This window comes from Pristiophorus japonicus, unplaced genomic scaffold (genome assembly GCF_044704955.1).
Source record: "Pristiophorus japonicus isolate sPriJap1 unplaced genomic scaffold, sPriJap1.hap1 HAP1_SCAFFOLD_251, whole genome shotgun sequence".
In the NCBI taxonomy this organism is placed as follows: Eukaryota; Metazoa; Chordata; class Chondrichthyes; family Pristiophoridae; genus Pristiophorus; species Pristiophorus japonicus.
This window is the reverse complement of record NW_027252241.1, coordinates 297,803-312,892: the sequence shown is the minus strand read 5'-3', so window position 1 is coordinate 312,892 and position 15,090 is coordinate 297,803. Positions and strand designations below refer to the sequence as shown.

Below are 15,090 nucleotides of genomic sequence, written 5' to 3'. Positions count from 1 at the left end.
ATTTTTCTGCAGCTCGGTGACAATCTGAGCAGATAATGAAATGAAATTATGAAATGTATCTGTATCGCTCAGTCTCTGCCTCTCGCTATGTCTTTAGAGAGCTGTATATGTATTTGTGTGTTTGAGTCTTTCTCTCTCTCAGTCTGCCTCTCTCTGATTCACTCTGTCTGTCCCTGTTTCTCTGTTTGTCTCTGTCTCTCAATCTGTCTCCTTCACACGGTATCCAGTTCTGTTCCAATGGGATTCTGTCATACTCTCTGTCTGACTGTCTAGTTCTTTCCCATCATCTCTGTCTTTGCCTGTATCTGCTCGTCCCTGTCTCTAACCTGATGAGTATTTCCATCATTTTCTGTTTTTGTCTCGATGTCTCTCTCTCTCTATTTATCTTTCTCTCTATCTGTCTCCCTCTTTGTATCTCTCCTTGTCCCTGTCTTTCTCACACTCTTTCCCTCCCTCTCTTTATAAATCACACAAACACATCTCTGTATATGTGTGTGTTTGAGTCTTTGCCTCACTCAGTCTGACCCTAACTCTCAGTCTCAAACTTTCTGTCTCTCTCTGTCTCTACCTCGCTGTCTGTTTCTCCCTGTTTTGCTGTTTGTCTCTGTCTCTCAATGTGCCTGTCTCTTTCTCACGGTGTCCAGTTGTGTTCCAATGGGATTCTCTCACTCTCTCTGTCTGACTGTCTCACTCTTTCCCATCATCTCTGTCTATCTATGTCTCTGCCTGCCTGTCTCTCTTTGCCTGTCGCTGGTAGTTTCTGTCTCTAACCTGCTGAGAATTTCCAACATTTTCTTTTTATTTCTTTGTCTCTCTGTCTATCTGTCGCTCTCTCTCCATCTGTCTCTCTCCTTGTCACTTTCTTTATGATTGTCTTTCTCTCACTCTTTCTCTCTTTCTCTTTATAGATCACACACACAGATCTCTTTAGATGTATGTGTTTGAGAGTCTTTTTCTCACTCAGTCTGCCTCTCGTTTTCAGTCTCACACTTGCTGTCTCTCGTTGTCTCGATCTCGCTGTCTGTCTCTCCCTGTTTGTCGGTTTGTCTCTGTCTCGCAATGTGTCTGTCGACTTCTCATGGTGTCCAGTTCTATTAACTGCTCGAATATTGCTTTGACAAAACCCATGCGCATCAATTCCTCGTGGGAAAGTGGTGAATATCCCCGCCTGTTACACGGGAGACCACGGTTCAGTTCCCTAACGGGAAGCCTGCATTTTACAAGAGGCAGAATTTTGCTTCTGTTTCTTGGTATAGATTCATATTAAAAAGTTCCAGAGCAATATAGAGCAGCAAAAATACAGCCTCTTCCAGATTTTTAGCAAACGGTGACTTTTTCACGATTCTGTGGCCGTCTGCTGCACAGAGATGATTGGTTGAGTTTTAACTGAGTATCATTTAAAAAGGCAGCAAGCCAGTAGTCGTGGCCCAGTGGTTAAGGCACTAGATTAAAAATCCATTCGGGTTTCCCCGCATAGATTTGAATCCTGCCGACTACGTTTCTCAGCATATTTCATTCTGTTTGACAATTTAACGAGGGCCCTGCAAAACTGATTCTGAGATAGACGGAACAACGTCCCACACCTTTCAATGCCGCCGCTGTTTTCTTTCTTTCATTAATCTGCAATATTCACGATACTTACGGATAGAAAATCGCAAAAATCAGCCAAAGTTGCGACAGTGATTCAGCCTGTCGATCCCTCGAGATGTCTAAGGCATCTGTGCATGTCCGTTGGTGCGTGTAAATTTGTGTGTGTGTCTCTGTGTCTGTCTCTCTATAAAAATGTCTATGTGTATGTGCAACTGTCTGTGGAAATCATCACCATGAATTTGGTATGTCCTGGAACTTAAAAAAAAGACTTGGGGAAAGTAATATGGCTGTGAACTTTTGTCTCAGCTTTGGTTCAGTGGCAGCATTCTTGACTGAATCAGGAGTTTGTGTGCTCAAGTCGCACTCCTGAGACTTGAGCATTAAATCTTGGCTAACACTCAACTGCAGCATTTGGGGAATTTTGCATTGTTGAAACTGTTGACTTTCGGATGAAATGTTAAATTGCATCTCCGTCTGCGCACTCGGGTGGTTGTGAGAGGTCCTTGAGCATTACTCGAAAAAGAATAGGAGAGTTGCCCCAGTGTCAATATTCCGAAAAATGTTCGGAAATGCTCCCTGAAACCCGATGTGTTTGTGTGTGTCTGTGGAGGTGGAGTTGAAGCCCAGATTCTCACATAAACAGAATCCAAGGGCTGACGGCACCAGGATGGCCGAGTGGTTAAGGCGTTGGACTTAAGATCCAATGGGTTTATACCTGCGTGGGTTCGAACCCCACTCCTGGTAATTACTTAATTAAACAGTGATATCTCCCATTCTGCTCAGTGATAACTGATTTTCATCTGTTGCATTTGCATTTTTCTGTAGCTCGGTGACAATCTGAGAGGATAATGAAATGAAATTGTGAAATGTATCTATATCGCTCAGTCTCTGCCTCGCGCTCTGTCTTTAGAGAGCTGTATATGTATTTGTGTGTTTGAGTCTTTGTCTCTCTCAGTCTGCCTCTCTCTGATTCACTCTGTCTGTCCCTGTTTCTCTGTTTGTCTCTGTCTCTCAATCTGTCTCCTTCACACTGTATCCAGTTCTGTTCCAATGGGATTCTGTCATACTCTCTGTCTGACTGTCTCGTTCTTTCCCATCATCTATGTCTGTCCATGTCTTTGCCTGTCTCTGCTCGTCCCTGTCTCTAACCTGATGAATATTTCCATCATTTTCTGTTTTTGTCTCGATGTCTCTCTCTATTTATCTTTCTCTCTATCTGTCTCCCTCTTTGTCTCTCTCCTTGTCCCTGCTTTTCTCTCATTCTTTCCCTCCCTCTCTTTATAAATCACACAAACACATCTCTGTATATGTATGTGTTTGAGTCTTTGCCTCACTCAGTCTGACCCTCCCTCTCAGTCTCAAACTTTCTGTCTCTCTCTCTCTCTACCTCGCTGTCTGTTTCGCCCTGTTTCGCTGTTTGTCTCTGTCTCTCAATGTGCCTGTCTCTTTCTCACGGTGTCCAGTTTTGTTCCAATGGGATTCTCTCAGTCCCTCTGTCTGACTGTCTCACTCTTTCCCATCATCTCTGTCTATCTATGTCTCTGCCTGCCTGTCTCTCTTTGCCTCTCGCTGGTAGTTTCTGTCTCTAACCTGCTGAGAATTTCCAACATTTTATTTTAATTTCTTTGTCTCTCTGTCTATCTGTCGCTAACTTTCTCCATCTGTCTCTCTCCTTGTCACTGTCTTTATCATTGTCTTTCTCTCACTCTTTCCCTCTTTCTCTTTATAGATCACACACACAGATCTCTTTAGATGTATGTGTTTGAGAGTCTTTTTCTCATTCAGTCTGCCTCTCGTTATCAGTCTCACACTTGCTGTCTCTCGTTGTCTCGATCTCGCTGTCGATCTCTTCAAGTTTGTCGGTTTGTCTCTGTCTCTCAATCTGTCTGTCGACTTCTCATGATGTCCAGTTCTATTCACAGCTCGAATATTGCGTTGACAAAACCCATGAGCATCAATTCATCGTGGGAAAGTGGTGAAAATCCCCGCCTCTCACACGGGACACCACGGTTCATTTCCCTAATGGGGAGGCTGCATTTTACAAAATGCAGAATTTTGCTTCTGTTTCTTGGTATAGATTCATATAAAAAAGTTCCAGAGCAATATAGAGCAGCAAAAATACAGCCTCTTCCAGATTTTTAGCAAACGGTGACTTTTTCACGATTCTGTGGCCGTCTGCTGCACAGAGATGGATGGTTGAGTTTTCACTGAGTAACATTTAAAAAGACAGCGAGCCAGTAGTCGTGGCCCAGTTGTTAAGGCCATAGATTAAAAATTCATTCGGGTTTCCCCGCATAGATTTGAATCCTGCCGACTCCGTTTCTCAGCATATTTCATTCTGTTTGACAATTTAACCAGGTCCCTGCAAAACTGATTCTGAGATAGACGGAACAACGTCCCACACCTTTCAATGCCGCCGCTGTTTTCTTTCTTTCATTAATCTGCAATATTCACGATACATACGGATAGTAAATCACAAAAATCAGCCAAAGTTGCGACAGTGATTCAGTCTGTCTATCCCTCGAGATGTCTAAGGCATCTGTGCATGTCCGTTGGTGCGTGTAAATTTTTGTGTGTGTGTTTCTGTGTCTGTCTATCTCTAAAAATGTCTATGTGTATGTGCAACTGTCTGTGGAAATCATCACCATGAATTTGGTATGTCCTGGAACTTAAAAAAAAGACTTGGAGAAAGTAATATGGCTGGGAACCTTTGTCTCAGCTTTGGTTCAGTGGCAGCATTCTTGACTGAATCAGGAGGAATCATTTTTGATGCAGCGTGTTGTTGTGATCTGGAATGCAATGCTTGAAAGGGTGGTGGAGGCAGATTCAATAGTAACTTTCTAAAGGGAATTCGATAAGTACTCTAAGATGGAAATAGCACGGTTCCGAGAGGAGAACAGGGGATAGCTCTGTCAAAGAGCCTGCACAGGCACGATGGGCCGAATGGTTTCCTTCTGTGCTGTATCATTCTCTGCTTGGCCCTCGGCCTCCTACTTCAGATTGGAGCAACCCCTTCGTCATTTTACTGGAGCCGGTCAACCAGTGGCTCATTTGCTCCTCCAGGATATTTCCGTGTAACTCCTCATCCCATCTTCAAACCGGGAGCCAAAATACAAATTTAACCCGACCGTTCGTCATCCCTTGTGGAATGGTCCACATTCACCACCTCTGAAATGATTCACAACATTTAACGTGTCTTTTACAATCTGCTTCTTGTTGCATGTCCGATTCTGAATGGGTGGCTCCCATTAAGCTCTCCGTCACCACCTATCCCGCAGGCTATAAGCTCATCCACGACTGTCACTTAGTGGCTCCCATTAAACGCTCCCTCAACACGTTTCACGCAGGTTCTAGACAGATACTGGCTTTCACTGAGTGGCTGCCATTAAACGCTCCCTCACCAACTATGCCGCAGGTTATAAGCTCACCCCCGGCTGTCACTGAATGACTCACATTAAAGGCACCCTCACCACCTATCAAATGAGTTATAGACTCACCCCCAGCTCTCACTGAGTGGCTCACACTACACGCTCCCTCACTACCTATCCCACAAGTTATGGACTAACACCCGTCGCTCACTGACTGGCTCACACTAAACGCTCCCTCACTACCTATCCCACAAGTTATGGACTCACCCCCGGCTCTCATTGAGTGGCTCCCATTAAACACTCCCTCACCACCTATCCCACAGGTTATGGACTCACCCACGGCTCTCACGGAGTGGCTCACACAATACTCTCCACACCTTCTATCCCACAGGTTATGGACTCACCCCCAGCTCTCATTAAGTGGCTCTCATTAAACGCTCCCTCACCACATATCCCGCAGTTTATAGGCTCACCCCCGGCTCTCAAGGAGTAGCTTACACTATACGCTCCCTCACCACCTATCCCGCAGTTTATAGGCTCATCCCCGGCTCTCAAGGAGTGCTTATACTATACGCTCCCTGACCACCTATGCCACAAGTTATAGACTCACCCCCGGTTCTCACTGAGTGGTTCCCATTAAACACTCCCTCACCACCTATCCCGTAGGTTATAGACTCATCCCTGGCTGTCACTGAGTAGCTCCCATTAAACGCTCCCTCACCACCTAACCCACAGGTTGTGGACACACCCCCGGCTGTCACTGAGTGGCTCATGTTAAACGCTCCCTGAACACGTATCACGCATATTATAGACTGACCACGGCTCTCACTGAGTGGCTCCCATTAAACGCACCCTCATCAAGTATTCATCAGGTTATAAACTCACCACCGGCGGTCACTGAATGGCTCCCAATAAACGTGCCCTCACCACCTATCCAATGGGTTATAGACTCACCCCCAGCTCTCACTGACTGGCTGAGACTAAACGCTCCCTCACCACCTATCCCGCAGTTTATAAACTCACCTCAGCTCTCATGGAGTGGCTCACACTATATGCTCTCTCACCACCTATCCCACAGTTTATAGGCTCAATCCCGGCTCTCACTGAGTGGTTCCCATTAAACGCTCCCTCACCACCTGTCCAATGGGTTATAGACTCACCACCAGCTCTCACTGAGTGGCTCACACTAAATGCTCCCTCACCACTTTTCCCGCATTTTATAGACTCACCCCCGGCACTCATTGAGTGACTCCCATTAAACTCTCCCTCACCACCTATCCCGCAGTTTATAGACTCACCTCGGCTCTCATGGAGTGGCTCACACTATACGCTCCCTCACCAGCTATCCCACAGTTTATAGGCTCACCCCCGGCTCTCACTGAGTGCTTCACATTAAATGCACCCTCACCACCAATCCCACAGATTATGTACTCGCACCGGGCGCTCACTGACTGGCGCCCATTAAACGCTCCCTCACCACCTATCCCACAGGTTATGGACTCACCCCCGGCTCTCACTGAGTGGCTCCGATTAAACACTCTCTCACCACTTATCGCGCAATTTATAGACTCACCCCCAGCTCTCAAGAAGTGGCTCACACTATACGCTCCCTCACCTTCTATCTCACAGGTTATGGACTCACCTCTGGCTCTCACTGAGTGGCTCCCATACAACGCTCCCTCACCACTTATCCTGCAGTTTATAGGCTCAACCCAGCTGTCACTGACAGGTTCTCTGCAGTGCCGCCATTACAGTGATACTGGATACCATGACACTGTCTAATGGTCAAGGAACAACTGGACCGAGTGCTGGGAGTTGTGCCCTGACCAACATTTGTCCCTCAAACAATATCACAAAGGTGCAGTTTGCTGGTCAATGATCACATTGCCTTTTTTCACCGCCCATTAGCAGAATGGCTGCTCCATTAACCAGATAGCAACAATCGTAATTGGAGTCATTCCATATGGGAATTTTACGATTCTCCTGAGGTGTAAATAGCAGTCGATCGCACTCTTTCTACCATCAATTTTCAAGGTGACATTATGTTTAGCTTGTCCTATTTAATGTTGGGATACATTATTCATTAACTATTAGTTTATGTCTGTTCTTTACTATGGTCAGTTTCGCTCTCCTTCTCTTTTTGTGCCGAGTTCAGGCGATTATAGCTTCAAGTCTATCGAGCAAAACGCTTTCCCTGCGATTCCATATTGTTCCGTATTTAGTAAAGCTCTGCTGATCTGGCAAATTGATTGGTTTCCATCAACTGATCAGGTAATGAACTCAGAAACCAAGTCCAGTCAAACTAAGACTTTGAATGGCTATGGAGGCTGGGTCACTGAAGATAATTAAGGCGGAGATAAACAGATTTTTGAGCGATAAGTGAAAGAAGGTTTCGGGGGGTTGGGCAAGGAAGTGGAGCTGATCCATGATCAAATCAGCCATGATCTTATTAAATGGCGGAGCAGGCCCGGGGGAGGGGGGTGCGGTGGGAGGCAAATTGCCTACTCCTGCTCCTATTTCATATGTGCTTATGTTCTTATGATGGTAGTCTGATGTGTAATTTCCATTTTGCTCCTTTTTGCAGCGAACATCGCGGCGATTGTGATCCTGTCCCGAGGAAGGTGCGGTCTCTCCAGGTGAATCACTCGGTACCTGGTGTTCATGGCGGTGACCGATCTCCTGGTCATTATCACCGCTGTGATATTGAATAGAATTGGTGGTATCTATTTCCGGAATAGCATTCTGTCCACCACACCAGCGTGCAGCATCAGCACTGTGCTCATTTATTCATCAAGTGACAGTTCTGTCTGGTTAACGGTCGCGTTCACCTTTGATCGATTTGTGGCCATTTGTTGCCAGAAGCTGAAAACAAAATACTGCACCGAGACAACGGCGGCTGTGGTGATAGGAGCGGTCTGTGCCCTGAGTTGCTTAAAAAAACATCCCTTTCTACTTCACGTATGAGCCATTATTTACTATTAATAAGGTGGCCTGGTACTGCAACATAAAACTTACCTTGAATGTTTCACCCGCTTGGACAGCGTTTGACTGGCTGGACCGTATTCTAACCCCGTGTGCACCGTTCCTCCTGATGTTACTGCTCAATGCTGTGACCGTCAGATACATTCTAGTAGGGTCCCCAGGAGACTCCGGCCCAAAACAATGGAGCGAGTCAGAGTGATCCAGAGATGGAGAGCCGGCGAAAGTCCATAATTTTACTCTTCACCATCTCGGGAAGTTTCATCCTGTTGTGGTTGACGTATGTTATCAATTTTCTCTATGTCCGAATTGAAAACAATAATTATTTCAATGACCCCAAATTTATTCTGCAGGAAAGTGGAAATATGCTTCAGCTCCTAAGCTGCTGCACTAACACGTTTATTTATACAGTGACTCAGAGTAACTTCAGACAGCGGTTAAAGAACGCGCTGAAATATCCATTGAATCTAGTTGTTAAATTACTTCTATAACGAAACTAGCTATTCCAGCACTCAACCTCCATTAAGCTCTGCACTGTAGTCTTTCGTTCCAATTCTCCAAACCCGCTGGTCATTCCTATTCTCCACAGTGGAAACATACACTTTATCACCCAATTTAATGTTGTAAACTGATTTAATTTATTTCCAAGTGACCCGTCATGTCCTATGGATGCTGACACTTACCTTAGTGCAGTAAGTCAGTTGTATCTTTAGGAATAACTTGGTTTTTGAGGTGGATGCACTCAGCCGTGGTAGCCCTCTTGCACCTCAGTTAGAATAATGTGAGTTCAAGTCCCATTACAGGCTGACCCGCCAGTGCAGTACTGATGGAATGCTTCTTTGTCAGATGGTGCTGTCTTTCAAGTGAGACTTTAAACGAGGTTCCGTCTTCTCTCTCAGGTGGATGCCAAGGATCTGAGTGTATTATTTTCAAGAAGTGAGTAAATGTTCTGCCGATGCCCTGACCAATGCTTATCGCTCAACAAATATCACCAAAACTGATTATCTGCGCCTGTATTTATTTCTCGGTAGGTGGAACTTTGCTGAGTGCAAATCCGCTGCCACGTTTCCCTGCATTACAACAGTGACTACACTTCAATATAAAGCACCTTGGAACCTCCCTGGGTGTGAAGCTCCATGGAACCTTCTTGGGAGTACATCGCCTTGGATCCTCCCTGGGAGTAAAACACTTTGGAACCTTCCTGGGTGTAAAAAATTTTGGATCCTCCCTGGGTCTGAAATACTTTGGAACCTCCCTGGGAGAAAAACAATTTGGAACCTCCCTGGGTGTAAAACACTTTGGAACCTCACTGGGTGTAAAGCTCCAGGGAACCTCCCTGGGTGTAAATCGCCTTCGAACCTCCTTGGGTGTAAAACATTTTGAAACCTCCCTGTGGGTGTCAAACACTTTGGAACCACCCCCCATCCCGGGTGTAATGCTCTTTGGAACCTCCCTGGGTGTAAAACACTTTGGAACCTCCCTAGGTGTAAAACACTTTGGAACCTCCCTGGGAGTAAAACACTTTGGAACCTCCCTGGGTGTAAAACACTTTGGAACCTCCCTGGGTGTAAAACACTTTGGAACCTCCCTGGGTGTAATGCTCTTTGGAACCTCCCTGGGTGTAATGCCCTTTGGAACCTCCCTGGGTGTAATGCGCTTTGGAACCTCCCTGGGTGAAATGTTCTTTGGAACCTCCCTGGTTGTAAAACACTTTGGAACCTCTCTGCATGAAAACACTTTGGAACCACCCTGGGTGTAAAACACTTTGGAACTTGCCTGGCTGTGAAACACTTTGGACCCTCCGGGTGTAAAACACTTTGGAACCTTGCTGGGGTTTAAGTATCTTTGGAAACTCCCTGGGTATAAATCTCTTTGGAAGCTCCCTGCGTGTAAAACACTTTCGATCCTCCCTGGGGATACATCTCTTTGGAAACTCCCTGAGTGTGAAGCACTTTGGAACCTCACTGGGTATGAAACACTTTGAACCTCCCTGAGTGTAAATATCTTTGGAAACTCCCTGGGTGTAAATATCCATGGAACATCTCTTGGTGTAAAGCACTTTGGAACCTCCCTCGCTGTAAAGCTCCATTGAACCTCCCTGGGTATAAAGCCCTTTGGAACCTTTCTAGGTGTAAAGCACTTTGGAACGTCTCTGGGTGTAAAGCCCTTTGGAACCTCCCTGGGTGTAAAGCGCTTTGGAACCTCCCTGGTTGTAAAGTTCTTTGGTACCTTCCTGCATGTCACACTCTTTTGGTCAACCCTCGCTGCAACGCCCTTTGGAGCCTCCCGATAGGTTGGACAGACAAGTTCATTACTGCTCCCAGATGAGAACAGCTTCGTTGTTCTATCCTCCTATTGCCCACCGCTCAGCTGCAGTCCTTTGTCCGTACAGCTGAGATTGGACATTGCATCAGGAAAGGGAAAAGGATTGAAACTGCAGCGAGTGAGTTGTGTCCCGAAAATGGAATACTGTTACTTTGCCTCTAGCAGAGATAAGCTATAATTTTATTATCCCTCTTTCGTTCTCCTTTTTACCAAATTTGCTGTCTCCACTTTAAACACAAGTAGCTGTACCATTAATGAGAGAGCTATGGGTCCGAATCTTAAACATAACACTGCCAGCTCACTTGGATGTACAAAATGTCCCTCGTTGTTTTCACTTTGAATAGCTTAAACGGGCAAGGAATAATTGCTCCATTACTGATACAGTAAATATAAGAAAATATATTCTCCATCGTTAGTTCTAGCGAAATTGAAAGAATGTTTGTACAATATTTCGCTAGAAATCTCCGAAAAATAAAACTGTAAAGTGTCTACACACAAAAGTGGGACTACATCTCGGTCGCAGCTTTTTCGTAATGTTGTTCTGTTGCATTAATCGTTGATTAATGTAAACAGCACGCACTTTTACATCGCAATCTCTGCCTGTTGTAATTTGAAGAACAACTCTTCAGTCTTACATGTGATGAACCTCCCCTATCCATTCCAGCTGCCTCTGTTCCAATGAAATGATAAGAATATATACACTGAGACTGTGAAATAGGAACGTGAAGGGTAAATGTTAGAGAAAACATGGTGATGTACTGGGCCAACTGATTACCAGGCACTGACTGGCACTTCTTCAATGTATAAATATACACTGTGAACTTTATGGCTTTAAAGGAATGTTTGCAATTCACCAAATCAACACGTTTCTCTTCCGTGTCCATTCGCTGATACCAAAAAATAAATGCTTCGTGTCATTCTGGCTAATATATCATTCCTCTTGCGCGGTGCACAACAACAATAAATTACATTGATTCAGCGCCTTTAACATAGTAAAGAATCTCAAGGCACTTCACAGGATCTTTATCGAACAAAATGTGACAACGAGTCACTTAAGGAGATATTAGCGCAGGTGATCAAAAGTTTGGACAAAGAGGTAGGGTATAAAGAGCGTGTTAAAGAAGGAGAAGGTGTCAGAGAGGCGTAGATGTTTAGGGAGGGAATTAGAAAGCTTATGCCTTTTCAGCTGAAGGTACAGCTGTCAAAGGTTGAGCGATTAAGAACACAAGAAATAGGAGCAAGCATAGGCCATTTGGCCCGTCGAGCCTGCTCCGCCATTTATTAAGATCATGGCTGATCTGATCACGGAATCAATTCCACTTCCTTGATCGCTCCCCATCACCCTTTACACCCTAATCACTCAAAAAGCTGCCTATCTCCGCTTAAAGATATTCAGTGACCCAGCCTCCACAGCTTTCCTTGGCAGACAAATCCAGAGATGTAAGACACACTGAGAGAAAAATTCCTCCTCATTTCCGCTCTGAATGGGCGAACCCTTATTTTAAAACTATGCCCCCTAGCTCTTGAATAACCCACGAGGGGAAAAATCCTCTCTGCATCTACCGTGACGAGCCCTCTCAGTATCTTGTATGTTTCAATAAGATCAACTCTCATTCTTCTAAACGCCAAGGAGTATATGCCCAACTTGCTCAACCTTTCTTCACAAGTCAACCTGTTCATCTCAAGAAGCAACCTAGTGAACCATCTCTGAATAGCCTCCAATGCAAGTATATCCCTGCTTGTATAATGAGACCAAATTCGTACACAGTACTCTAGGAGTGTTCTCACCAATACTTTACACAGATTTGTAGGACTTGTCTGCTTTTATACTCTTTACACCTTGCAATAAAGGTTAACATTCCATTTGCCTTCCCAATTATTTGCTGTATCTGCATACCAAATTTTTATGTTTCATGCACACGGACCCCAGTTCACTCTGTACTGCAGCATTTCGCAATTATTCTCCATTTAAATAATAATTTGCTTTTTTATGTTTCCTGCCAGATTTTCTGTGTCCTCCTCACATTTTGCTTTCCCACCCATCATTGTATCATTAGCAAACTTGACAACATTACATGGACCCTTCATCCAAATAATTATTATAGATTGTAAATAGTTGAGACACTTGCACCGCAGTCTTTATCATTTGCCAACCGGAAAATGTTGCATTATTCCAGACTCTATGTTTTCTGTTCGGTAGCCAGTCCGCTATCCATGGTAATATATTTCCCCAAACCCCGTGCACTCTTATCTTGTGCAGTAACCCTTTATGTGGCACTTTATAGACTGCCTTCTGGAAATCCAAACAAATCACATCCACTGGTTCCCCCTTTTATATCCTCAAACAACTCCAGAAAATTTGTCGAACATGATTTCCCTTTCATAAAACACAGCTGACTCTGCTTGACTTTATTATTGGTTTCCAAATGTCCTGCTATTGCTTGCTTAATAATGAACTCCAGCAATTATCCAACGACAGATATTAGTCTAACTGGTCTATAGTTTCCTGCTTTCTATCTGCCTCCTTTTCAAATAGGGGTGTTGCATTTGCGGTTTTCCAATCCACCGAGCCCTCTACAAACTCCAGGATATTTTACTAGATTAGAACCAATGCATCCAGTATCTCCGCAGCAACTTCTGTTATGATCCTAGGATGCAGGCCACGAGGTCCAGATGACTTGTCCATCTTTAGTCGCCATATTATACCGAGTGCTTTTACTTTAGTGATAAGGATAGTTTAAAGTTCCTCCCTCCCTATACCCCCTTGATTATTTTTATTGCGATGTTTTTATTCTACCATAAAAACCGATACAAAATATGTATTCAAAGTATTAGCCACTTCCCTGTTCCCCATTATTTTTTCACCAGTCTCATCATGTAAGGGACCAATATTTACTTTTGCTACTCTCGTCCTTTGTTTATACCTGTTGAAGCTCTTACTATCTGTTTGTTTATATTTCTTGCTAATTTACTCTCATAATCTATCTTTCCTTTCTGAGTTTTTTTTTTAGTCATCCTTTGCTGTTAAAAAAAAATCCCAATCCTCTGGATTCCCAGTTACCGGAGATATTCAAGAGGCCAGAACTGGAGCAGCGCAGAGATCTCGTAGGAGTGTCGGGTTGGAGGAGACTACAGATGTCGGGAGAGGCGAGACCGTAGAGGGATTGGAAAACAAGAATTAATGTTATAAAATCGAGCATTTATCAGACGAGGAGCCAACGTGGGTCAGCGAGCACAGGGATGATTGGTAAGCAGGACTTATAGCGAATTAAGCCATGGACAGCAGAGTCTTGGATGATCTAAAGTTTACGGTGGGGTAGAATGTAGGTAAGCTGCAAGGAGTGCATTGCAAAGTCAAGTCTAGATGTCAAAAAGCAATGGCTCATGTTTTCAGCAGCAGCTGAGCTGAGGCAGAGATAGATTTTGCGAAGTTATGGAGTTCCGAGTAGGCGGTCGTGGTGATGGATCAGTAATGTGGTAGGGTGCACATCCAATGTTCAATTATGGCACCAAGATTACGATCAATCTCGTTCAGGCTCAGAAAGTTACCAGGTAGAGTCAGTAATTAGGGAACGGGGTTTGTGCCAGAGACCAAAGACAATGATATTTAGTACTGGATGTAACACAGGCTGTTTGACAAATCTGAGAGAGTTTAGGTGTCGAGAGACCAGATGATGAGGTAAAGCGTGGTGTCATCAGCATACATGTGCAATCTGTAATATTGTGTTCGGATATAATCGCCGAGGGGCAGCACGGAGATGGGAAGCATGAGTTGCCAAGGATAGATACTTGGGGAACTCCAGAGGTAACAGTGCTGGAATGGGAATTGAAAGAGGTCCAGAATTGAACACAATACACTAAATGTGTTTTACCTACAGTCTTATATATGTACTTGTACTTCCATCTTTTTGTATTCCAGTTCGCTTGTAATAACTTGCGATAATGGCCAATATTCCATTAGCCTTTCTGAATATATTTTGTGCCTGTCCACTGAATTGTAGTGCTTCCTGTACGTGGGAACCTCTCTGTTCCTCTCAAGTTCCAAGCTTCTCACAATTTAGTAAATACTCTGATCTATCTCTCTTAGGTCCAATTGGATGATCTCAAACATACTCACGTTAAACTCCAACTGCCACAGTTTGCCCGGTTTTGGATTATATCTCAATGTATTGGCATTAAGTATGATCTCATTGAAAGACGTAAGATTCTCAGAGGGTTTGATAGGCTAGATGCTCAGACGGTGTTTCCCTTGCCTGGATGGTCTAGAAATAGGATGTTTCATCTTAGGAACAAGGGTTGACCATTGAGGACTGAGATGAGGAGATTTTGTTTCGCTCAGAGGGTTGCGATTCTTTGGAATTCTGTAACGCAGAGGACTGTGGATGTTCAGAGGTTGATTATATTCAATGCTTAGAGTGATAGATATTTGGACGCAAATGTAATCATGTGATATGGGGATCAGGTGGAAAATTGGGGTTGAGGTCGAAGAACAGCCATGATCTTATTAATTGGCGCTCAGGGTCAAGGGGCCGTATGGTCGACTTCTGCGCCTATTTATTATGTTCTACGCTATTCAGCATTCTTTGCCAGACTTTGCATCAATACAGTTCAATTCCAATAGAGTGCTTTCCCATTCATCTCGCATTGTAGGTGTGTGATCTCCATTGGGCTGGGAAATCATTTCCCCTTGCAGATTAGGTCAAGGAGCTATATCCAGGAACTGTGGGCTTTAGACTTTGCAACCAGACCGCATAATGCCCTCACCCCACATCAACATAAACCAGTTAACTGCTAGATTTGCATTTAAAATGTATTTCACATGGCTTCC

The 15,090-nt window shown here is 44.3% G+C and overlaps 1 non-coding gene across 1 annotated transcript; it reads left to right on the top strand.

The window, feature by feature from the left end:
- Positions 1-2,251: 2,251 nt before the first annotated feature.
- On the top strand, positions 2,252-2,334 carry trnal-uaa (transfer RNA leucine (anticodon UAA)). The gene has a single exon. It is a non-coding gene; the product is annotated as a tRNA-Leu (tRNA).
- Positions 2,335-15,090: the final 12,756 nt, after the last annotated feature.